Below are 24,628 nucleotides of genomic sequence, written 5' to 3'. Positions count from 1 at the left end.
GAAGACACGTAACGTGTATCCACAGGACATGTGACCTGTATTTGAAGAAGTGTCATGATGATATCTCCATTGGCAAAAGATTCCGGAATAGTCCCCCATTCGGGTCTCCGGGAGGAGACTGCCAAAGGGGAGGTTACCATGAGAAAAAGATTGAATAATCAACGAAAGGATAACGTTCTACGAGTCGGGGCGTGGAATGTCAGAAGCTTGAACGTGGTAGGGAAACTAGAAAATCTGAAACGGGAAATGCAAAGGCTCAATCTAGATATAGTAGGGGTCAGTGAAGTGAAGTGGAAGGAAGACAAGGATTTCTGGTCAGATGATTATCGGGTAATATCAACAGCAGCAGAAAATGGTATAACAGGTGTAGGATTCGTTATGAATAGGAAGGTAGGGCAGAGGGTGTGTTACTGTGAACAGTTCAGTGACCGGGTTGTTCTAATCAGAATCGACAGCAGACCAACACCGACAACGATAGTTCAGGTATACATGCCGACGTCGCAAGCTGAAGATGAACAGATAGAGAAAGTGTATGAGGATATTGAAAGGGTAATGCAGTATGTAAAGGCGGACGAAAATCTAATAGTCATGGGCGACTGGAACGCAGTTGTAGGGGAAAGAATAGAAGAAAAGGTTACAGGAGAATATGGGCTTGGGACAAGGAATGAAAGAGGAGAAAGACTAATTGAGTTCTGTAACAAGTTTCAGCTAGTAATAGCGAATACCCTTTTCAAGAATCACAAGAGGAGGAGGTATACTTGGAAAAGGTCGGGAGATACGGGAAGATTTCAATTAGATTACATCATGGTCAGACAGAGATTCCGAAGATACTGGAATGTAAGGCGTACCCAGGAGCAGATATAGACTCAGATCACAATATAGCAGTGATGAAGAGTAGGCTGAAGTTCAAGACATTAGTCAGGAAGAATCAATACGCAAAGAAGTGGGATACGGAAGTACAAAGGAATGACGAGATACGTTTGAAGTTCTCTAACGCTATAGATACAGCAATAAGGAATAGCGCAGTAGGCAGTACAGTTGAAGAGGAATGGACATCTCTAAAAAGGGCCATCACAGATGTTGGGAAAGAAAACATAGGTACAAAAAAGGTAGCTGCGAAGAAACCATGGGTAACAGAAGAAATACTTCAGTTGATTGATGAAAGGAGGAAGTACAAACATGTTCCGGGAAAATCAAGAATACAGAAATACAAGTCGCTGAGGAATGAAATAAATAGGAAGTGCAGGGAAGCTAAGACGAAATGGCTGCAGGAAAAATGTGAAGACATCGAAAAAGATATGATTGTCGGAAGGACAGACTCAGCATACAGGAAAGTCAAAACAACCTTTGGTGACATTAAAAGCAACGGTGGTAACATTAAGAGTGCAACGGGAATTCCACTGTTAAATGCAGAGGAGAGAGCAGATAGGTGGAAAGAATACATTGAAAGCCTCTATGAGGGTGAAAATTTGTCTGATGTGATAGAAGAAGAAACAGGAGTCGATTTAGAAGAGATAGGGGATCCAGTATTAGAATCGGAATTTAAAAGAGCTTTGGAGGACTTACGGTCAAATAAGGCAGAAGGGATAGATAACATTCCATCAGAATTTCTAAAATCATTGGGGGAAGTGGCAACAAAACGACTATTCACGTTGGTGTGTAGAATATATGAGTCTGGTGATATACCATCTGACTTTCGGAAAAGCATCATCCACACAATTCCGAAGACAGCAAGAGCTGACGAGTGCGAGAATTATCGCACAATCAGCTTAACAGCTCATGCATCGAAGCTGCTTACAAGAATGATATACAGAAGAATGGAAAAGAAAATTGAGAATGCGCTAGGTGACGATCAGTTTGGCTTTAGGAAAAGTAAAGGGACGATAGAGGCAATTCTGACGTTACGGCTAATAATGGAAGCAAAGCTAAAGAAAAATCAAGACACTTTCATAGGATTTGTCGACCTGGAAAAAGCATTCGACAATATATAATGGTGCAAGCTGTTCGAGATTCTGAAGAAAGTAGGGGTAAGCTATAGGGAGAGACGGGTCATATACAATATGTACAACAACCAAGAGGGAAAATAAGAGTGGACGATCAAGAACGAAGTGCTCTTATTAAGAAGGGTGTAAGACAAGGCTGTAGCCTTTCGCCCCTACTCTTCAATCTGTACATCGAGGAAGCAATGATGGAAATAAAAGAAAGGTTCAGGAGTGGAATTAAAATACAAGGTGAAAGGATATCAATGATACGATTCGTTGATGACATTGCTATCCTGAGTGAAAGTGAAGAAGAATTAAATGATCTGCTGAACGGAATGAACAGTCTAACGAGTACACAGTATGGTTTGAGAGTAAATCGGAGAAAGACGAAGGTAACGAGAAGTAGTAGAAATGAGAACAGCGAGAAACTTAACATCAGGATTGATGCTCACGAATTCAATGAAGTTAAGGAATTCTTCTACCTAGGCAGTAAAATAACCAATGACGGACGGAGCAAGGAGGACATCAAAAGCAGACTCGCTATGGCAAAAAAGGCATTTCTGGCCAAGAGAAATCTACTAATATCAAATACCGGCCTTAATTTGAGGAAGAAATTTCTGAGGATGTACGTCTGGAGTACAGCATTGTATGGTAGTGAAACATGGACTGTGGGAAAACCGGAACAGAAGAGAATCGAAGCATTTGAGACGTGGTGCTATAGACGAATGTTGAAAATTAGGTGGACTGATAAGGTAAGGAATGCGGAGGTTCTACGCAGAATCGAAGAGGAAAGGAATATTTGGAAAACACTGATAAGGAGAAGGAACAGGATGATAGGACATTGCTAAGACATGAGGGAATGACTTCCATGGTACTAGAGGGAGCTGTAGAGGGCAAAAACTGTAGAGGAAGACAGAGATTGGAATACGTCAAACAAATAATTGAGGACGTAGGTTGCAAGTGCTACTCTGAGATGAAGAGGTTAGCACAGGAAAGGAATTCGTGGCGGGCCGCATCAAACCAGTCAGTAGACTAATGACAAAAAAAAATGGAGCATCTTGTTAAATATTTTTCAGGAAAAAGGCCGAGGCTGTTATTAATATTGACCGAGCGAGGTTGCGCTGTGGTTAGCACACTGGTTTCGTATTCGGGAGGAAAAATATTCAGACTCGCGTCCGGCCATTCAGACTTAGTTTTGTCCATGATTAATTAAATAGTTCCAGGTAAATGACGGGATGGTTCCTTCAAAAGGGCACGGTCTATTTACTTATCCATCCTTGACATCATCCGAGCTTGTGTTCCGTCTCTAATGACCTCGATGTCGGCGGGACGTTAAACCAGTCTTCCTTCCTATTAATAATGTCTGCTACGTCGTTTTTATAAAAACATGAACAGCAGCACTTCCGTAGGTCGAAACTGAAGTGACGTCTACATTTGTCGATCACTCTGCATACGAGATAAGGTTTCGTCCTCAAACAAATACTCAGTCCAGTGGTAAATAACATCTTACGCTCTTCATCATTGCACTCACATTAATAAATGTGCTTGTGGCACCCCGTCAAATGTTCCTCAGAAGTCAAGAAATAATACATGTGCCTGACTACCATGATCCATGGTTTTTAGGACGCCGTGAGAGAAAAGCGCGAGATGGGTTTGGCACGGCCAGTGTTTCGGAAATCTGTACTGGTTCGCATGGATGAGGTCATTCTGTTCGCGATAGCTTTCCTATTTAGCAGCAATTAAAAATCCTGACGGAGAACTCAATTTATTCCTGCTGCCTTCAAAATTTCAGAGAGCGTATTGCAGTTAAAATGGTCAAAAGCTTTCTACGAATGCTATAAACGCATGTTTACTTTCCTTCGACCCATCTTTTAAGAGAAGCTGTATGGTCAGTAGTGCCTCGCGTGTTCCTAAATTTCTGTGCAACCCAAACTGATCTTCTCCAGTGTCAGATTTCACTAATTTTTCCATTCTTCTATAAGTAATTCGTGAGAGTATTTTGCAACCATGACTTACTAAACTGATTTGTCTGTAACATTCACACCTGTTAACCACCACCTTTGCAATTGGAATTACTAGGTTCTCCTTCAAATCTGTATTTCACCTGAATGAGAATGAGATGTTGACTCTGTAGCGGAGTGTGCGCTGATACGAAACTTCGTGGCAGATTTAAAACTGTGTGCCGGATCGAGACTCTAACTCGGGACCTTTGCCTTTCGCGGGCAAGTGCTCTACCAACTGGGCTACCCATGCACGACTCACGCCCTGTCCTCACAGCTTTACTTCTGCCAGTACCTCGTCTCCTACCTTCCAGATTTTACAGAGGCTCTCCTGCGAACCTTGCAGAACTTGTATTTCTCCTATCTGATGGAACCTGCACGCCATGTGAAGTAGTTCTGCCACGGCTGGTCTGCCAGGAATCTCAGCAATTATAAAAGAATGTACAAACAAATTTCGGGCTTGCAGCCGGTCGTCGTTCAATACTTCGCACGATATTTCAACTGGGCACCTGCCAGTCATCTTCAGGTGAGCCGTCGCAGACTGGCGAAAACGTCGTCCGTTCCGCAATATATAGCGTACTGTAACTATTCTGCGCATGCGTCGTAAACTTGCAGTGCCCTCGCTGGTGGAATAGCGGAACTCAGTCGCCCTCTGCGTTGCTGTTTGCCACGGCGGTCGACGCAATCTGTCGTCTTCGATTTGAGCAAATCGTGGAGATGATGGGATTCCATGCACTGTCCAGCTGGTAGCCGCTGTCACGGTTTAACAGATTTTCCGCCAGCCGTATTTCTACGGATTCTTTAATAATGGAGTCCCAGAAAGACGTTGCTGTGAACAAAATCATTGTTTCCTCATACTCCACTGAATGTCCAGTAGAAATACAATGTTCAGCAATAGCGGACTTGCTCGGCTGCAAAGGCGGGTGTAACGTTGATGTTCAGTGCAGCGTTTTTTCACGGTGCGTGTGGTTTGACCTATGTAAGTCATACCACACTGGCACGGTATCTTGTAAATTCCGGCCTTTTGTAGTAAGAGATTGTCCTTAACTGATCCCACAAGGTCCGCAATCTTCGATGGTGGGCGGAAAACCACTTTTACCTGAAATTTTCGGAGGATTCTTGCTTTTTTAAACGAAGTGTTGCCAATGAAAGGAAGAAAAGCTAAAGATTGTTCCAGCATGTTCTCCTCTTCATTCACTTCCTGCTTCCTAGTTTTAACTGTTAGTGCCCTGTTAATCTGCCGGATGGAATACCCAGTTTCGCTGAATACTTTCTTTAGATGGGGCGAGTTCTTGAGGTAAGCTATCTAGATCTGAGACAGTTTGAGCTCTATGAACAAGTGTTTTAAGCAAACTCATGGTTTGCGATGGGTGATGGCAACTCGATGCTTGCAGGTACAAATCAGTATGAGTGGGTTTCCGGTAAACTCAATGCCCTAGAGAACCATCATTCTTCCTTCGAACCAGGACATCCAAGAAAGGCAAACAACCATCTTTCTCTATTTCCATGGTGAACAGGATGTTCAGTCTGCGACGGCGCACCTGAAGATGACTGGCAGGTGCCCAGTTGAAATATCGTGCGAAGTATTGAACGACGACCGGCTGCAAGCCCGAAATTTGTTTGAACAGTCAATTTTAAAATTCACATCAGAGAATGTAGTCTCCTCCAGTAGCGTCGTTACCACTTAGGTCTCTCACTAAATCAAAAGGCCTTCACATTTACTTTCACGACATGGCAGCAAGCTCTAGTTGCTGTACTAACAGTCCGTACTACGCAGGAGTGGACAAGTGTTTCATGTCGAATGGAGAACGTTACCACCTCTAATAGCTCTGAAGCAAACCTCAAAATTTTCCTCTGACGTATTGCTTACGGTAGTTTTCACAGAACATCGAAACGGGTTACTATCCTCATTAAAGACAACGAGTGCGCCTGACGATTGCGAATACCGAGAGGGGGAGGTTATGGGGGGGCGCACTGTATGGTAGCTCTTGGAAGACAACTGATCGCTTCGGTGAAAGTGCCTTCGATCCGTCTACGTCCGGGTGATTGACGTCACAAATGCTTCGCTGGAGAGCTGCGCTGTAAACACAGCTGGTCCGCATGCGTCTCCGTCCTCCTCATACTGCAGAATACTAGACCACTGGCGCCTTCCGAAAAACGCTTTTTAGGGTAATGTCTGACGGCGCGTCGTATGCTGGAATCAGAGTTCTAGGCAGTGACGCGTCTCAGGCAGAGGTAAGAGTAGACTTTAGAAGCATATGCTGCATAGCGAACCATTTGCATGCGTTCGCCGAAATTTTACACTGACGTGACATAGCGATACACAGGTATACAGATGGCCGTGGTATCAGGTACACAAGGTATAAAAGAGCAGTGTACTGACGGAGCTGTCATTTGTACTCAGTTGATTCCTGTGAAAAGGTTTCCGACGTGATTACGGCCGCACAAAGGGAATTCACAGGCTTTGAACGCTGAGTATTACACTACTGGCCATTAAAGTTGATACACCACGAAGATGACGTGCTACAGCCACGAAATTTAACAGACAGGAAGAAGATGCTGCGATATGCAAATGATTAGCTTTTCGGATCATTTACACAAGGTTGACGCCGGTGGCGACACCTACAACGTGCTGACAAGAGGAAACTTTCAAACCGATTTCTCATACACAAACAGCAGTTGGTCGGCGTTGCCTGGTGAAGCGTTGTTGCGATGCCTCGTGTAAGGATGAGAAATGTGTACCATCACGTTTCCGACTTTGATAAAGGTCGGATTGTAGCCTATCGCGATTGCGGTTTATCGTATCGCGACATTGCTGCTCGCGTTGGTCAAGATCCAATGACTGTTAGCAGAATATGGAATCGGTGGGTTCAGGAGGGTAATACGGTACGGCCTCGTATCACTAGCAGTCGAGATGACAGGCATCTTGTCCGCATGGCTGTAACGGATCGTGCAGCCACGTCTCGATCCCTGAGTCAACAGATGGGGACGTTTGCAAGGTAACCACCATCTGCACGAACAGTTCGACGACTTTTGCAGCAGCACGGACTATCAGCTCGGAGACCATGGCTGCGGTTACCCTTGAGGCTGCATCAGAGACAGGAGCGCCTGCGATGGTGTACTCAACTACGAACCTGGGTGCACGAATGGGAAAACGTCGTTTTTTCGGACGAATCCAGGTTCTGTTTACAGCATCATGATGGTCGCATCCGTGTTTGGCGATATCGCAGTGAACACACATTGGAAGCGGGTATTCGTCATCGCCATACTGCCGTATTACCCGGCGTGATCGTGTGGGATGCCACTGGTTACACGTCTCGGTCACCTCTTGTTCGCATTGACGGCACTTTGAACAGTGGACGTTGCATTTCAGAAGTGTTACGACCCGTGGCTCTACCCTTTATTCGATCCCTCAGAAACCCTACATTTCAGCAGAATAATACACGACCTCATGTTGCAGGTCCTGTACGGGCCTTTCTGGATACATAAAATGTTCGACTGCTGCCCTGGCCAGCACAGTCTCCAGATCTCTCAGCAAGTGAAAACGTCTGGTCAATGGTGGCCGAGGAACTGGCTCGTCACAATACGCCAGTCACTACTTTTTAGGAACTGTGGTATCGTGTTGAAGCCGCATGGGCAGCTGTACCTGTACACGCCATCCAAGCTCTGTTTGACTCAATGCCCAGGCGTATCAAGGCCGTTATTACGGCCAGAGGTTGTCGTTCTGGGTACTGATTTCTCAGGATCTATGCACCCAAAACGCGTGAAAATGTAATCACATGTCAATGCTAGTATAATATATTTGTCCAATGAGTACCTCTTTATCATCTGCATTTCTTCTTGGTGTAGCAATTTTAATGTCGAGTAGCGTAGTTGCAGCTGTACGGTTAAGTTATTCCATTTCGGAAATCGTTCGGGAATTCAGTATTCAGAGATCGACAGCGAATAGTGTGTGCTGAGAATGCCAAACTGCAGGCAATACGTTTCGCCAAACTGCAGGCAATACGTTTCACCACGGACAAAGCAGTGGCTGACGGTCTTCACTTGACAACCAAGAGCAGTAGCGTCTGCGTAGAGCTGTCACTGCTAACAGACAAGCACCGCTGCGTGAAATGACAGCAGAAATCAATGTGAGACGTACGATGAACGTATCCACCAGGAGAGAGCGGCGAAATTTCCCGTTACGGGATGTAGTAGTAGACAACCGACGCGAATACCTGTGCTAACAGCACATCATCGACTGCAGCGCCTCTCCACAGCTAGTGACAATATCGGTTCGATCCTTGACGACTGTAAAACAATGGCTTGGTCAGATGGGTCCCAATTTGAGTTGGAAAGAGCTGATGGTAAGGTTCGAAAGTGGCACAGATCCCACGAAGACATGGACCCAAACTGCCAAAAAGGCACTGTCTAAGCTGGTAGTGGCTCCATAATGCTGTGGGCTGTGTTCGCGTGTAATATACTGGGTCCTCTGATCCGGCTGAATCTAGCATTGACTGGAAATGTTTATGTTCGGCTTCTTGTGGACCATTTGCAGCCATTCACGGACTTCGCTCCCAAACTACTATCGATCTGCCATTGGTCCACAGTTGTTCGAGATTGGTTTGAAGAACATTCTGGACAATTCGAGCGAATGATCTGGCCACCCAGATAGCCCGACATGAATCCCATCGAACAGTTATTGAACATAACCGAGAGGCCAGTTCGTGCACAAAATCCTGCATCGGTAACACTTTCGCGATTATATGTAGCTATATAGGCTCCGTATTTCTGCTGGGGACATCCAGAGTCTTGTTGAGTCCGTGCTACGTCAAGCTGCTGGACTACGCCGGCAAAAGGAGGCCCGACACGATGTTGGGAGGCATAGCATGACTTCCGTCACCTCAGTGTGCAATGGAGGAATGGATGCGAACTTGCTACTTCGACATTCGTGCGTTGTGAGTGTTGTGTCTAGGCAAGACAGCCTAGACACAATGAGAGGAAGCAGAAAGGCACGCGCTTAAACTCACGCAGGCTGGCGTGAGGTCTGAAACAGGATACGTAATGAATGCTATAAAGAAAAGTACGTAGCTTCTGGAATACTTTAATCCACATTTGTAGAACATCGCTCTTGATGATACATTATATAACCACTATATATATATATATATATATATATATATATATATATATAGCAAAGGATTATGGCGCCTTGCTAGGTCGTAGCAATTGTAGCTGAAGGCTATGCAAACTATCGTCTCGGCAAATGAGAGCGTAGTTGTCAGTGAACCATTGCAACGAACGTCGGCTGTACAACTGGGGCGAGTGCCAGGACGTCTCTCTAGACCTGCTGTGTGGTGGCGCTCGGTCTGCGATCACTGACAGTGGCGACACGCGGGTCCGACGTATACTACCGGACCGCGGCCGATTTAAAGGCTACCACCTAGCAAGTGTGGTGTCTGGCGGTGACACCACAGTGAGAGAGCTGAGACTTAACATAGCTAAGAGTCATTTAACAGCCCGCAGTGTTTTGCTCTCAATCATTAGACTGATCGGCCGCAATTCCCGTTTTCCATTTTTCCCTCTTTTCATTTTAGATCGTAAGTTTGAGATAGTGTTTTATAAGCATGATGTATTGGAGTTCTGGTCTTCCTCGTTGCATTCCCAGAGGTTGTTCCTTGTACACTACTGGCCATTAAAATTGCTACACCAACAAGAAATGCAGATGATAAACGGGTATTCATTGGACAAATATATTATACTAGAACTGACATGTGATTACATTTTCACGCAATTTGGGAGCATAGATACTGAGAAATCAGTACCCGGAACAACCGCCACTGGCCGTAATAACGGCCTTCATACGCCTGGGCATTCAGTCAACAGAGCTTGGATGGCGTGTACAGGTACAGCTACCCATGCAGCTTCAACACGATACCACAGTTCATCATGAGTAGTGACTAGCGTATTGTGAAGAGCCAGTTGCTCGGCCACCATTGACCAGACGTTTTCAATTGGTGAGAGATCTGGAGAATGTGCTGACCAGGGCAGCAGTCGAACATTTTCTATATCCAGAAAGGTCCGTACAGCACCTGCAACATGAGGTCGTGCATTATCCTGCTGAAATGTAGGGTTTCGCAGAAGTCGAATGAAGGGTAGAGCCACTGGTTGTAACACACGTGAAATGAAACGTCCACTGTTCAAAGTGCCGTCAATGCGAGCAAGAGGTGACCGACCGTGTAACCAATGGAACTCCATATCAACACGCCGGGTGGTACGCCAGTATGGCGATCACGAATACACGCTTCCAATGTGCGTTCACCGCGATGTCGCCAAATACGGATGCGACCATCATGATGCTGTAAACAGAACCTGGATTCCTCCGAAAAATGACGTTTTGCCATTCGTGCACCCAGGTTCGTCTTTGAGTACACCATCGCAGGCGTTCCTGTCTGTGATGCAGCGTCAGGGGTAACCGCAGCCACTGTCTCCGAGCTGATAGACCATGCTGCTGCAAACGTCGTCGAACTGTTCGTGCAGATGGTTGTTGTCTTGCAAACGTCCCCATCTGTTGACTCAGGGATCGAGACGTGGCTGCACGATCCGTTACAGCCATGCGTATAAGATGCCTGTCATCTCGACTGCTAGTGATACGAGGCCGTTGGGATCCAGCACGGCGTTCCGTATTACCCTCCTGAACCCACCTATTCCACATTCTGCTAACAGTCATTGGATCTCGACCAGCGCGAGCAGCAATATCGCGATACGATAAACTGCAGTCGCGATAGGCTACAATCCGACCTTCATCAAAGTCTGAAACGCATTTCTCCTCCTTACACGAGGCATCACAGCAACGTTTCACCAGGCAACGTCGGTCAACTGGTGTTTGTGTATGAGAAATCGGTTGGAAACTTTCCTCATGTCAGCACGTTGTAGGTGTCGCCACCGGCGCCGACCTTGTGTGAATGCTCTGAAAAGCTAATCATTTGCATATCACAGCATCTTCTTCCTGTCGGTTAAATTTCGCGTCTGTAGAACGTCCTCTTCGTGGTGTAGCAATTTTAATGGCCAGTAGTATATTAACACTTTGCTGTCCGCACGTCTCGTACAAGTTTAATCGCTTGGCGCCGGCAGTGCTAATTCCGATTACTTGGCTTGTCGCCGGCATCTTGTCACTTTTCCGTTGATGACAAGCTTCAAACACACTGACCTCTGCGCACTTAAATTTTCCTCTATTTTGCCGTATCGTTCCACAAACTCGAATTTTCTTTTCAAATAACTTCTCTGCAAGTTCTACACTGTCATAACAATTATCCATGCAGAGGTGATGCCACTTTCCATCAGAAGGTGTCAATATTTCTATCACTGTTTTTGCTAAAGGCTGTCCCGCGCTGGAATATATCTTAAATGAGAAACTGCATCCCGTAATCGAATCACACAGCATCCGAATGAGTATACCGAATTTCGTAATTGTCTACAAACCATTTTAAAGTTCAGGTCCCTTAACACCGACAAATTTGGCATTTTCTTAATCCAGTTTCCTTCTAATTCAATTTTGACTGTAGTACTTGTTGGTTTAGTTGCTAATATAGTCAAATAGATCGTTCCCAATATACCGGGTGATTCGAAAAGAATACCACAACTTTAGGAATTTAAAACTCTGCAACGACAAAAGGCAGAGCTAAGCACTATCTGTCGGCGAATTAAGAGAGCTATAAAGTTTCATTTAGTTGTACATTTGTTCGCCATTTCAGCCAATAAAGTTTTTGGTCCCTTTTTCTTCGAAGGTGCTACTGTAACTGGACTACAGTATCTGGAGATGTTACAGAATTGGCTGTTCCCTCAGCTCGAACAAGAAGTACAATAATTCATATTTCAGCAGGATGGAGCGCCACCACATTGGTACTTATCTGTCCGTAACTACCTGAACGTCAACTACCCGAGGCGATGGATCGGCCGCCAGGCAGCCCGTGACAGAGCACTTCATCACTGGCCTCCAAGAAGCCCTGATCTTACCCCCTGCGATTTTTTCTTATGGGGGTATGTTAAGGATATGGTGTTTCGGCCACCTCTCCCAGCCACCATTGATGATTTGAAACGAGAAATAACAGCAGCTCTCCAAACTGTTATGCCTGATTTGCTACAGAGAGTGTGGAATGAGTTGGGAGTATCGAGTTGATATTGCTCGTGTGTCTGGAGGGGGCCGCATTGAACATCTCTGAACTTGTTTTTGAGTGAAAAAAAAAAACCTTTTTAAATACTCTTCGTAATGATGTATAACAGAAGGTTATATTATGTTTCTTTCATTAAATACACATTTTTAAAGTTGTGGTATTCTTTTTGAATCACCCTGTATAATTCTACGGTATCCTCGACGCTCTGTGTATCTTTGGGAAATACGAGGTGCATTCAAGTTCTAAGGCCTCCGATTTTTTTTCTCCAGACTGGAAAGAGATAGAAACATGCGCATTGTTTTAAAATGAGGCCGCGTTCATTGTCAGTATGTCCCAGAGATGGCAGCACCGTACAGCAGATGGAATTTTACCACCAGCGGCGAGAATGAGAACTGTTTTAAATACTTAAAATGGCGACGTTTTCCTTACTTGAACAGCGTGCAATCATTCGTTTTCTGAATTAGTGTGGTTTGAAACCAATTTAAATTCATCGACAGTTGAAGGAGACATGTGGTGATGGAGTTATGGATGTGTCGAAAGTGCGTTCGCGGGTGCGACAGTTTAATGAAGGCAGAACATCGTGTGACAACAAACCGAAACAACCTCAGGCTTGCACAAGCCGGCCTGACGACATGATCGAGAAAGTGGAGAGAATTGTTTTGGGGGATCGCCGAATGACTGTTGAACAGATCGCCTCCAGAGTTGGCATATCTGTGGGTTCTGTGCACACAATCCTGCATGACGACCTGAAAATGAGAAAAATGTCATCCAGGTGGGTGCCACGAATACTGACGGACGACCACATGGCTGCCAATGTGGCATGTTGCCGAGCAATGTTGACGCGCAACGACAGCACGAATGGGACTTTCTTTTCGTCGGTTGTGACAATGGATTAGACGTGGATGCCATTTTTCAATCCAGAAACAAAGCGCCAGACAGCTCAATGGAAGCACACAGATTCACCGCCACCAAAAAAAATTTCGGGTAACCGCCAGTGCTGAAAAAATGATTGTGTCCATGTTCTGGGACAGCGAGGGTGTAATCCTTACCCATTGCGTTCCAAAGGGCACTATGGTAACAGGTGCATCCTACGAAAATATTTTGAAGAACAAATTCCTTCCTGCACTGCAACAAAAACGTCCGGGAAGGGCTGCGCGTGTGCTGTTTCACCAAGACAACGCACCCGCACATCGAGCTAACGTTACGCAACAGTTTCTTCGTGATAACAACTTTGAAGTGATTCCTCATGCTCCCTAGTCACCTGACCTGGCTCCTAGTGACTTTTGGCTTTTTCCAACAATGAAAGACACTCTCCGTGGCCGCACATTCACCAGCCGTGCTGCTATTGCCTCAGCGATTTTCCAGTGGTCAAAACAGACTCCTAAAGAAGCCTTTGCCGCTGCCATGGAATCATGGCGTCTGCGTTGTGAAAAATGTGTACGTCTGCAGGGCGATTACGTCGAGAAGTAACGCCAGTTTCATCGATTTCGGGTGAGTAGTTACTTAGAAAAAAAATCGGAGGCCTTAGAACTTGAATGCACCTCGTATGTTTGGACCCGGAGATCCTTCAAATTTATTATTGGCCCTCGGTAAATCAAAGTGTGACCACTGTGCACTCTCTTCTTAGTCTGATTCAGCCGAATCAGTTGGCAACCGTAGCGTTCGCCGAATTCTTCCTGGACGTATTTCACTATCTTCCTACGATTCTGCTTCACTTTCATTTTTTTTATATGCAATGTCTTCTTCCCAATCGGCCAAGTCGTCCGGAATGTCAGACAAGACGTCCGCGCATTCATCGTAAATAATCATATTGTCTCTTTCGTCCGCCACGACGAAGGGGCAAACGTACTTTCAAAAACAAAAGACTTGTTCACATGTGTAACTTATTGTTACCTAAACAAAACACCAACAGAATGCAAAAGATACTAAAGTGCTTTGGCCTGCCACTAAGCGATACTATGCTCACGACTCCACTGTGGTGACGTCGGCCGTCGACCGCTATTACGCGCAGGACACCACTGTGGTGTCGCCAGACGGCATAGTGTTAATTTATCAATGAAGGGAGACTATCTGTGTAAGTGTTCAGATCTGTGGTCCCTGTGTTCCTCGATAGTCCTCCACAACGATATTTTCTCCCTCTTATTGAAGACTTCATTGGTCATATTCTGTCTTCTTGATATGTGTAAGACTGTCTTCCAACACTGTGCCTCAGAAGCCTTCAGACCTTTCCATTCCGCCTCCCCTACAGCCATCTCCCCAGCTGTATAGTGCGACGCTCGAAACAAAAGTTCTTACCTATTTTCTTGCTATCTAAAGCCGTATTTTTCGACAGTGAAGTTTGGAAATAACTGAAGAATTTGTCGTACTCCACCAAAGAGTACCTTTACGGCACACTTAAAAATTGTTAGTTTTTAATCCAAGCAGTATTAGAACTCTACCAAAGAAACTGAATACTCTCGAAAGTTCCCAGAAGAATTTAGTAAAACTAAAAAAAACTAAACTCATCCCGAACAGGTCATGAAGGCTCAACGCTACTGACCGACCGCCGTGTCATCCTCAGCTCATAGGCGTCACTGGATGCGGATATGGAGGGGCATGTGGTCAGCACACCGCTCTCCCGGCCGTAAGTCAGTTTCCGAGACCGGAGCCGCTACTTCTCAACCAAGTAGCTCCTCAGTTTGCCTCAAAAGGGCTCAGTACACCCCGCTTGCCAACAGCACTCGGCAGACCGGATGGTCACCCATCCAAGTCCTAGCCTAGCCCGACAGCGCTTAACTTCGGTAATCTGACGGGAACCGGTGTTACCACTGCGGCAAGACCGCTGGCAAGAATATAGTAAGGCATCACAAATAGGTTAACGTAGAATTTACTAGTTAGTGATTACAAAACAGACTTAATTCTCTCACATCACCGGTGCTTCGACACTTTCCACATCGGAAACATCTTTCTCTTTGGAACTGTGGCGTCTCATATTTAACGTCGCTGGAAACATGGGGTTTAATTAACAGCTGTGTAAACTCCGTTTCCGAAGGTATCACAGATGAAACAGCTCTGATGCAGATGAAGAGTCCATCAAACAGGGGCCTAAGGCACAAAATCACCGATAATGCGGAATGGATAATTGCTTAAGTTTTTCGTGGCCCTAAATGTTCATCTGACTGCGTACAACACCCGTAATTCCTACCATGGTTAGGTTCAAAAGTGGAAGAGTAGTCAGTCCATTCTCAGAATAACCATCACTACAACACATCTCATGCTTTAAGTGAAAGTTAAGTCATAACAGATTCAAACCAAGTTGTCTTCAGTCACACATATACGTGTATGATTAAAACAGTATAATGCTATACAAAGAACTGGAATATATAGCTCTGAGCACTGTGGAACTTAAGAGCGGAGGTCATCAGTCCCCTAGAACTTAAAACTAATTGAACTTAACTAACCTAAGGACATCAAGCACATCCATGCCCGAGGCAACTGGAATATATTCTGAAAGCCAAATGTACATTGACTTAGCAAACGTGATGGAACAGGTACCTAACATCGTGTGGCGCCTCCTCTGGGCCTGCGGACGGCAGTGAGACGCCGTGGAAGTGAGGCTCCAAGTCCCTGGTATTCCTCTGGAAGCAGCTGACACCAAATCGTTTGCAGAGCGGCAGCCAATTCTGATCTCTTCGTGGGTGCTGTATCCACGGCACGGAGCCTGCATTTCATGACATCCCAGATACTCTAGATGTGTCCAGATCTTGGCTCTGGGGTGTCTATCTCAGCCTTTGGACCTCCCATGCACGTTTCTGGAACCATTCCCGGGCGGCGGAGGCGGCGATATCGAAACACTGCAGAGGCGTCAGGGTGTCCGAAGGCCAAAAATGGGTGGAGATGGTTCTCGAGCAGTTCAACATAACACGGACCATTCAAAGTCCCTCCCACAACAATTGGGGGGCCCATTCCATACGAGGAAAGTGCATCCCCTTATAGAGAAACTACCGCTTTGGACCACACCTTCGTGGCAGGTGGGAACTATCGATTCGTGGCGCACGGTGTCTCCCTTGAGCACGAAGCAGTTGAAATGGTGATTTGGGCGACTGCTGCCCTTCTGTCGCTACTGACGAACCATCTGAGTTGCCGGTCACGGTTGTAGTTTGGCTGGACGGCCGTTAGTTGGTCTATTGTGGACTTTGACACCCTCATTCATCCGTTCACGATACACCCTGGACACGGTGGAACGTGTGCAACAGAATTCCTACACCACTGTCGAAACTAAAATTCCCAACCGCAACCCGTTCGAACGGTGTCAGCTCACGACGACGTTGCATGTTACACGAATCACTTTCACAGCTACTTCTCAGGAAGTCTTCTCTGTAAAACTACAGCTGGCACAGGGAGAGTGTGGTGCGCATACAACACACGTGCATCTTGTTTGCCCCGCTATCCTATCACATTTGCGAAGTCAGTGTACACGCAATGTGCCTCGTAATCTGTCGCTATCTTTTCTTTATCTGGAATCAGTTAATAACAGTTTCAATCAGATATCCTGGCCTTGCGCAACGAATAACATTATCACAGTCAGATGCAGAGGTAATGCGGACTCTGAAGTGTGGCATTATAGCTGAAGTTCTCGTTAACAAGTAGCGGCTCTGGACGTCAGGTGGTGCCGAAGCAGCTCAAATGCGACCAAGGTACTCCGTTCCGTGACCGGTTGAAAAACTACGTGGCGGCTTCCCTCTTGGAACATTAATGTCATTGCTCGGCAAATAAATTTTCAACATCGTCCTGGCCTTACGCTCAGGAGGAGGGGAAAAAATCTGTGGCTGTAGTTCTGGTCCATGTACTACATTTTTTGCAAGTCATCATCTACATCTACATACATACTCCGCAATCCACCATACGGTGCGTGGCGGAGGGTACCTCGTACCACAACTAGCATCTTCTCTCACTGTTCCACTCCCAAACAGAACGAGGGAAAAATGACTGCCTATAGGCCTCTGTACTAGCCCTAATCTCTCTTATCTCTGTGGTCTTTCCGCGAAATAGAAGTTGGCGGCAGTAAAATTGTAATGCAGTCAGCCTCAAATACCGGTTCTCTGAATTTCCTCAGTAGCCATTCACGAAAAGAACGCCTCCTTTCCTCTAGAGACTCCCACCCGAGTTCCTGAAGCATTTCCGTAACACTCGCGTGATGATCAAACCTACCAATAACAAATCTAGCAGCCCGCCTCTAAATTGCTTCTATGTCCCGTTTCTGTCCGACCTGATAGGGATCCCAAACGCTCGAGCAGTACTCAAGAATAGGTCGTATTAGTGTTTTATTAATTTACATTTATCTATATTTAGAGTTAAGTTGAGATGTTAAGTCCCATAGTGCTCAGAGCCATTAGAACCATTTTAATTTTCAATATAATACAGGTTTTCACTCATATTCCAGCGGTTATTATTGTCTCACTTTTGGTCCTACTAAGGCTCCGCAAGCTCTCTGCAATGGCACATGGATCGATGTCCTAACTAAACGCGTTTACACGCTACGCCAGTTCATAACTTCCCACAAAGCTGTTGGGAAAGGTGTGATCTGTCCGTTGAGAACGCAATCATCGTTTACACATTGTCTCCTTGTCATCAGCTATTCAAATCTGACGGCACTTTGTCACACAGGGAAGTTCGACCGACGAGCGAGTACACGTTCTCATGTAAAAAGGCACATAAACAGAAGCGCCAAAGAAACTGGTATAGGCACGAGCATTCACATACAGATATATCTAAGCAGGCAGAATACGCCGCAGTGGTCGTCAACGCCTATATAAAGCAACAAGTTCAAATGTGTGTGAAATCTTACGGTCCTTAGGATGATTTAGGTTAAGTAGTGTTTAAGCTTAGGGACTGATGACCTTAGCAGTTGAGCCCCATAAAATTTCACACACATTTAAACATTATTTTCCTAGGTAGCAATGAAGGAAGGATTTTCCCGTTCGACCATTTCACGCTTGTACCGTGAATATCGCGAATCCGGTAAAACATCAAATCTCAGACATCGCTACGGTCGGAAAAAGATCTTCGAAAAAAGGGAGCAATGACGACTAAAGAGAATCCTTCATGACAGAAGTGCAACCCTTCCACAAATTGCCGCAGATTTCATTGCTGAGCCGTCAATTGTGAGCGTGCGAACAATTCAATGAAAAATCATCGGTATGGGCTTTCGGAGACAAAGGCCCACTCGTGTGTTATAGATGACTGCACGACACAAAGCTGGGTCCTTCAACACCGACGTTGGTCTGTTGATGACTGAAATCTTGTTGCCTGGTCGAACGAGTCCCGGTTCAATTTGTATCGAGCGGATGGACGTGTGCGGGTATGGAGACAGCTTCATGAATTCATGGACCCCGCATGTCAGCAGGGGACTGTTCAAGCTGGTGGAGGCTCCGTAATGATGTGGAGCGTGTGTAAAAAAAAAAAAAAAAAAATGGTTGTGAGCACTATGGGACTTAACTGCTGAGGTCATCACTCCCCTAGAACTTAGAACTACTTAAACCTAACTAACCTAAGGACATCACACACATCCATGCCCGAGGCAGGATTCGAACCTGTGACCGTAGAGGTGGCGCGGCTCCAGACTGTAGCGCCTAGAACCGCTCGGCCACTACGGCCGGCGGAGGGTGTGTAGTTAGAGTGATATGGATCCCGGGAAACGTCTAGATACTACCCTGATAGGTAAGAATCCTGTCTGATCACCTGCATCCATTCATGCTCCATGTGCATTCCGACGGGCTTGGGCAATTCCAGCAGGTCAATGCCACACCTCATGCCTCCAGAATTGCTACAGAGTGGCCCCAGGAACACCCTTCTGACAAGGGAACCTCCCCATCGCACCCCCCCCCCCCCCCCTCAGATTTAGTTATAAGTTGGCACAGTGGACAGGCCTTGAAAAACTGAACACAGATCAATCGAGAAAACAGGAAGAAGTTGTGTGGAACTATGGAAAAATAAGTAAAAAATACAAACTGAGTAGTCCATGTGCAAGATGGGCAACATCAAGCATATTGTCAGATCAGCAGCGCCGTGGTCTCGTGCTTAGCGTGAACAACTGCGGAACGAGAGGTCCTTGGTTCTAGTCTTCCCTCGGGTGAAAATTTTACTTTATTTTCGCAAAGTTATGATCTGTCAGTTCGTTCATTGACGTCTGTGTTCACTGTAATAAGTTTAGTGTCTGTGTTTTGCGACCGCACCGCAAAACCGTGCGATTAGTAGACGAAAGTACGTTCCTCTCCAATGGGAACCGAAAACATTTGATCGCAAGGTCATAGGTCAACCGATTCGTCCACAGGAAAACACGTCTGATATATTCTATACGACACTGGTGACGGCATGTGCGTCACATGACTAGAATATGTTGTCGACCCACCTAACTTGTACACTTGGCGAATGGGTAAAAACATTCTTCTACCTTGCCCGATTTAGGTTTTCTTGTGGATGTGATAATAACTCCCAAAAAAGTGATGAAAACATAAGTTTGTTACATAAACTGCAACAAATGAATGCAACAGTTTCAGTCACACAGATTTCCCTGTGCTCTGTCAAAACATATGTTTTTAACGTTTTCCATTTTTTTCCGTGTGTAGACCGTCAAATCCTCCATACGTCCAAGCAAATCTGAACATGTCCTGGAATTTTCGAGAGCGAAGTTGATTGTGTGAGTGCTTGAACTTTGATAATTGACACACGTCAATTGCTAGAAAATAAAAAAGTTAAAATTTTTCCTCGAGGGAAGACTTGAACCAAGGTCCTCTCATCCCACAGTTGCTTACGCTAACCACGAGACCACGGCGCTCCTCAAATCACATTGTCCTTGATGTGACTTATGTTACACATCGACTACTCAATTTGTATATTTTGCTTATTTTTTTCATAGTTCGACAAAACTTCTTCCTGTTTTCTCGATTGATTTTTCAAGGCCTATCCACTGTGCCAACTTATAACTAAATCTGAGGGGGGTGCGATGGGGAGGTTCCCTTGTGAGTTTAAACACTTGCGCTGGCTACCAAACTCCCCAGACATGGACATTATTGAGCATATCTGGGCTTGATGATTTCTTCTCGGGTTATCAGCCTAGCGGTGGCGTCGTCTTGTCGCAACGTTTTAATGAGTGTCGTACCGAAGATGATGGGTACGAAACTCATTGAAACGTTGCGACAAGACGCCACCACTCGGCTGATAACTCGAGAAGAATTCATCAATGGAATACGCCGAGAAAGACTACAATCTCACATATCTGGGATGCCTTGCAACGTGCTGTTCAGAAGAGATCTCCTGCTCCTCGTACTCTTACGGATTTATAGACAGCCCTGCAGGATTCACGGAGTCATTTCCCTCCAGCACTACTCCAGACATTAGTAGAGTCCGTGCCAGGTCGTACTGCGGTCCTTATGCGTGCCCGTGGGGGCCCACACTGTATTAGTCAGGTTTGCCAGTTTCTTTGGCTCTTCATTGCACATGGCCGATATAACTTACTGAAACCATCTGAAGATGAACCTGAAAAGGTTCGAAAACCGGTTCATAGAATAAAACATGATTATTCAAAAAAGTGACGGGTTGCAGTTCTGTATAACTTGTTTACATTCAATATACAGACACGATTCTAAAATATCCGTAATGGACAATCGGTTATTTTGGGTGGCTTCAACAGCCAACTCAAACTGTCATGGAATAAAATGGGTAAACCGAAAACCGGCAGTTTCGGCAATAACCGCCGTCCCTAGCATGTCTACGATATCAGCAGTCGCGCCATGTTTGCAGATGAGCTATTGACGTAAACACTCAGCATGTAGTGCGAGGACAAACATATCGAAACAGCAATCTTGCGCGCTTGCGGCGCTGACAAGCACATTAAGAGCTTGCGACACGCGTGGAGTGGTCTTTATCGCCGCGCTTCTAGCCCGTCGGAAATAACGGCAGTCGCTGGCGAAAGCGCCCCTGCGTGGGAACGGCACCCGAACCGCAGTCTTCTGTGAAGCTCTCTCCTCAATACACCGCGACCTTGCGCTATTAACCGGAAAAGCCAACCGTGCACGCAAACACTCCTCAGGCTGTTATCTGTTTACACCTAATGTTGCTGCTTAAAGAATCTGCGATTCACAACACTGAACCCTTATCTGGAAATCCGGTGGCGGTAACACACCGAACGTGTTACGAGACAAAAACTGGCCTCTGCTAACATAATTTGCTGACAGTATTGTTCCTCCATAGAGGATAATGGCTTTTGCCCGCGACTTTGTGCGTGTGGATCTCGAACCCGCATGAATTTTGAAACATACAGCTGATATAAAAGATGAAGCCGTAATAAGAGCGCAACGGTAGAGAATTAATGTGTTTGTAAGCACAGATACATATGGAGGGCTTATTTCAATAGTGGTACAAGTCCATTTTTGTTAATTCTGGGATACAGATTCCTAAAGTTAAATGAGCGCTGAAAAATCTGCACGCCGGCCGCGGTGGCCGTGCGGTTCTAGGCGCTCCAGTCCGGAGCCGCGCTGCTGCTACGGTCGCAGGTTCGAATCCTGCCTCGGGCATGGGTGTGTGTGATGTCATTAGGTTAGTTAGGTTTAAGTAGTTCTAAGTTCTAGGGGACTGATGACCACAGCAGTTGAGTCCCATAGTGCTCAGAGCCATTTGAACCATTTTTTTTTTTTTTGAAAAATCTGCAGTTGACATACCAGAAATATTCAAGTAGTATATAAGTAAAGTATCAAATATAGTATCATGTATATGAGTATAGTGTTCAAATATATATATATATATATATATTTGTGTGTGTGTGTGTGTGTGTGTGTGTGTGTGTGTGTGTGTGTGTGTAGGGTGAGTCACCTAACGTTACCGCTGGATATATTTCGTTAACCACATCAAATACTGACGAACCGATTCCACAGACCGAACGTGAGGAGAGGGGCTAGTGAAATTGTTGAATACAAACCATACAAAAATGCACGGAAGTATGTTTTTTAACACAAAGCTACGTTTTTTTAAATGGAACCACGTTAGTTTTGTTAGCACATCTTAACATATAAACAAATACGTAATATATATACACTTGAATATTTCTGGTATCTCAACTGCAGATTTTTCAGCGCTCATTTAACTTTGACTCTGTATCTCAGAATAATGGACTTGTACCACAACTGAAATAAGCCTTTCATATATTTGAAGTATGGAATACTAATTGAGTCTGATAGAACAGCGTACTGTTAAATTTGAATAAATAACGAAGATTAAAGATTGTGTACTTGCAAACATATCACTTCTTTACCGTTGCACCCATTTGACAGCTTCACCTTCAGTTTCCTTTGTATCCGTTTTTCTCGCCGATCTTCGGGATTTTTCAAAATTCATGCGGCTTCGAGGTCCACGCGGATGAGGTCGTGTGCAAGGTATTATTACTATTCGACAGACCTATGAACGATAATAGTTAAACCAATTGAATGTGTAGTGTCGGCAGACTTGCCAACACTACGCACACTAATTGAAAGAGGCGGCCAAGATGCACGCGCTAACTCACGCAGGCTGGCGTGAGGTCTGAAACAGGATACGTAATGAATGCTATAAAGAAAAGTACGTAGCTGCTGGAATACTTAACTTTAATCCATCATTTGTATACAGCGTTCTTGATGATACAAGTGAGACTCCCTCTAGATAAATGCAATATAATGCTAATGGCGCCTTGCTAGGTCGTAGCCATGGACTTAGCTGAAGGCTATTCTATCTCTCGGCAAATGAGAGAAAGGCTTCGTCAGTGTAGTCGCTAGCAAAGTCGTCCGTACAACTGGGGCGAGTGCTAGTCCGTCTCTCGAGACTGCCGTGTGGTGGCGCTCGGTCTGCGATCACTGACAGAGGCGACACGCGGGTCCGACATGTACTAACGGACCGCGGCCGATTTAAAGCTACCACCTAGCAAGTGTGGTGTCTGGCGGTGACACCACAGAATGAATTCAAGAATGAAAGTTAAACGAACGAAGACGCATATACGAAATCACAGCTGTATCACTTCACTTGCATAGATAAGACACGTTGAAAACCTCTGAAGAAATGCACGAAAGTTTCCTTTAGCGTCAACTTGACAAACTTATCATCGATAATAGTTACACCGATTCAAGAACGTCTGTGGATAATGAGATTAAACTGTTACCATTATTATTGCTATGATGAGAAAATGTTCCAAAATTCTTTTCACGGATTCTATCATTTCTACCCTGGTTTATTTATGTTGGTTTTATAAAACTTCTGTTGTCTCGATTTTCTTCAAATAAAACAAAATGATTCGTACACTAAACTCAATCGTGCGACGTAAAAAAAATGTTAGTTTTACTATTTTTAATGGACAACTCACCCTTGACCAAAAATCCGATTACGAAAAAATTGTTTCCACAAATATAGACTGGGACACTCAGATGTTTAGGACGGGTGGTAGGGACAGAGCATCGAGTGACATTATACTGAGTGCAGTATCCGAAAATTACCTCGAGCAATTAAACAGAGAACCGACTCGTGGAGATAACATCTTGGACCTACTGATAACAAACAGACCCGAACTTTTCGCCTCCGTATGTACAGAACAGGGAATCAGTGATCATAAGGCCGTTGCAGCATCCCTGAATATGGAAGTTAATAGGAATATAAAAAAAGGGAGGAAGGTTTATCTGTTTAGCAAGAGTAATAGAAGGCAGATTTCAGACTACCTAACAGATCAAAACGAAAATTTCTGTTCCGACACTGACAATGTTGAGTGTTTATGGAAAAAGTTCAAGGCAATCGTAAAATGCGTTTTAGACAGGTACGTGCCGAGTAAAACTGTGAGGGACGGGAAAAACCCACCGTGGTACAACAACAAAGTTAGGAAACTACTGCGAAAGCAAAGAGAGCTCCACTCCAAGTTTAAATGCAGCCAAAACCTCTCAGACAAACAGAAGCTAAACGATGTCAAAGTTAGCGTAAGGAGGGCTATGCGTGAAGCGTTCATTGAATTCGAAAGTAAAATTCTATGTACCGACTTGACAGAAAATCCTAGGAAGTTCTGGTCTTACGTTAAATCAGTAAGTGGCTCGAAACAGCATATCCAGACACTACGGGATGATGATGGCATTGAAACAGAGGATGACACGCGTAAAGCTGAAATACTAAACACCTTTTTCCAAAGCTGTTTCACAGAGGAAGACCGCACTGCAGTTCCTTCTCTAAATCCTCGCACAAACGAAAAAATGGCTGACATCGAAATAAGTGTCCAAGGAATAGAAAAGCAACTGGAATCACTCAATAAAGTCCACTGGACCTGATGGGATACCAATTCGATTCTACACAGAGTACGCGAAAGAACTTTCCCCCCTTCTAACAGCCGTGTACCGCAAGTCTCTAGAGGAACGGAGGGTTCCAAATGATTGGAAAAGAGCACAGATAGTCCCAGTCTTCAAGAAGGGTCGTCGAGCAGATGCGCAAAACTATACACCTATATCTCTGACGT

General features: G+C 45.1%; 1 protein-coding gene and 1 pseudogene across 2 annotated transcripts in view; one reads left to right on the top strand and one right to left on the bottom strand.

Moving 5' to 3' along the window:
- The window catches only part of LOC126425098 (inositol-trisphosphate 3-kinase A-like), a 362,560-nt gene that overhangs the window by 255,694 nt on the left and 82,238 nt on the right, over positions 1–24,628 (top strand). The gene's annotated exons all lie outside the window — the stretch shown is intronic.
- On the bottom strand, positions 14,844–14,961 carry LOC126425336 (5S ribosomal RNA; annotated as a pseudogene).

The sequence above is a fragment of the Schistocerca serialis genome, chromosome 10 (assembly GCF_023864345.2).
Source record: "Schistocerca serialis cubense isolate TAMUIC-IGC-003099 chromosome 10, iqSchSeri2.2, whole genome shotgun sequence".
Classification (NCBI taxonomy): Eukaryota; Metazoa; Arthropoda; class Insecta; order Orthoptera; family Acrididae; genus Schistocerca; species Schistocerca serialis.
Note: the sequence above shows the minus strand (reverse complement) of the source record. Positions and strands in the feature narration are given on the sequence as shown.